At 41.0% G+C, this 2350-nt stretch overlaps 1 pseudogene; it reads right to left on the bottom strand.

Moving 5' to 3' along the window:
• Positions 1–743: 743 nt before the first annotated feature.
• LOC102854072 lies at positions 744–1292 on the bottom strand (annotated as a pseudogene).
• Positions 1293–2350: the final 1058 nt, after the last annotated feature.

The following is a 2350-nucleotide window of genomic DNA, read 5'->3' as shown; positions in this document are numbered from 1 at the left end:
TTCAATCTTTTCTCCCTTTGTCATGATGTTGCTTATCAGTTCAGTGGTAACTTCTCCCCACCCCCTTGATGTTGAGATGTAATCCATATCAAAGGTTGTAGTCTTTGATCTGCAGCAAGCATTTCAAGTCCTCCTCACTTTCTGCAAACAAGGTCATGTATCTGCATAACACAGATTGTTGATGAGTCTTCTGCCTATCCTGATATCACAATCTTCTTCAGAGTCAAGCTTCTTGAAATATTTCTTCAGCATAAAATTTGAGTAGGTATGGAGAAAGGATACAGCTCTGACACATACCTTCCTTGATTTTAAATTATGCCATGTTCTCCTGCTCTGCTCAAACAACAGCTTCTTGATCTAGATATAAGTTTTCTAGCCATTTTTTTTATAATCTAAAACAATACTTTGCTTTAATTTGATATTAATCATATTTCTTGATAATTTCCAAATACTGTTGAATTGCATTTCTTTTTTAAGTATTTTTTAATTAATTTTTTAAACTTAATTAACTGTATTTGTTATAGAAAATCCACTATGTGGTGGCCACCATTGGAGCCTGAGTCCCCTGCATGGAGACTCCGGTGTGAGTCTTTACAAGATGGTCCGTGAATTCCTGGTAGGGAGACTTGGTGAATACTGTCTCTTTCCAGAGATCTGGGGTCAAGTAGCTGTAGGTCTTGGAGATGGCATCAAAGATGGCCTTGGAGAAGTTGCCCAGGGTAGCTGTGCAGCCCCTGGCAATCATCAATTCCAGCCATCAGCAGCAGCTTCTTGGGCTCAGGGGCCGAGACGATTCCAGTGCCTCAGGGTGCAGGCACCAACACAGACACAGAGTCACAGCGCCCAGTCACCTTGCAGGGAACGATGTGAGGCTTGCCAATCTTGTTCCCCCAGTAGCCACACCTCACAGGGACAATGGAGAGCTTGGCTAGGATGATGGTCCCACGGATGGCAGTAGCCACCTCCTTGGAGCACTTGACACCCAAGTCAATATGGCCATTATAGCCTCTGATAGCGACAAAGGCCTTGAGCCTGGTCCACTGGCCAGCACGTCTCTGCTTCTGCACTGGCACGATTTTCAACACTTCATCCTTGAGGGACATGCCCAGGAAGAAGTCGATGATCTCAGACTCCTTGGTGGGCAGTGAGAACAGATAAATGTCCTCTAAGGATTTTATCTTCATATCTTTCACCAGGAGGCCCAATTTGGTGACGGGAAGCCACTCCTTGTCCTCAGCTTTGCCTCCTTGAGCTCTGTAGCACCTCCTGCGGCCCCATGTGTCATCCGCCATTTGGTGTTTCCTTGGAGAAGCAGCAGCTAATTAATTCTAATAAAAGTTTGCAGAGACTTTGCATTTCCATCCATTCATCGTTGCACTTTTCTCTCTGCCTAACCTCCCACCAAGAATTGCGTTTCTTGAGAATGAGAACTAATATACACCTATTCTTTCAGTTGGCCAGGAAGTTATCTTCTAAATGGAGATAGTAAGGCATGAGGCATGAAGTAGCAGGCTTACCCAATTTTATGAATGTAATTATTAGTAAGTTGATGGTAAGAGAGGGGGAACTCTACAATATACATGAACAACAAAAAAATAAGTGAAAGAGTATATAAAACACAATGTACATGCATGAAATATAATGTATATGAGTGATTGATTGTATGCAAACCAATAAAAATATGTAATAAAAATAATAAAGGTCTGTACCCTAGACATTAGTGAGTTGAAATGGACTTGTATTGCCCATTTTAAATTAGATAATCACATGATCTGCTATGCCAGGAAAGATAAATTGAGCTTCTGCACTGGCATGATCATTGACTTTTTCCTGCGCATGTCCCTCAAGGATGAAGTATTGAAAGTCATGCCAGTGCAGAAGCAAACATTTATCATTAGTGTATCATTAGCAATAGTGTAGCATTCATTATTAAATAACATTTCAAGATCTATTAATAAGATGCTTGTTGTGGATGATAGAATGCTATTTATTCAGATATAACAAAGACCTGTCAATAAAACCATTATTCAAATACACACATCAACAATGAATGCAAAGATGAAGAAATTGAGAACTTCTACCAAGTTTTGCAGGAGACCTGGTGTCCTAGAGGGTAGAGAGTTGTCTGCTAACCCAAAGACACATGGTTTAAATCCATCAGCCACCTTGTGGGAGGTGGGCAATCTCCTCCCATGTGATTTACAGCCCTTGTAAACCTGCTGAAGGATCAGCTGTGAGCCAGTTCTGGCTTGATGCCACACAACAACCACCACAAAAATCTAGTTTTGTAATCTGAAACTGATCAAACACACATTCCTGATACATTAATAATAATTAGTGATTGGAATGA

The sequence above is a fragment of the Elephantulus edwardii genome, unplaced genomic scaffold, assembly GCF_000299155.1.
Source record: "Elephantulus edwardii isolate Elephantulus edwardi_28Jun2011 unplaced genomic scaffold, EleEdw1.0 scaffold00197, whole genome shotgun sequence".
Taxonomy (NCBI): Eukaryota; Metazoa; Chordata; class Mammalia; order Macroscelidea; family Macroscelididae; genus Elephantulus; species Elephantulus edwardii.
This window is presented reverse-complemented; position numbering and strand designations above follow the sequence as displayed.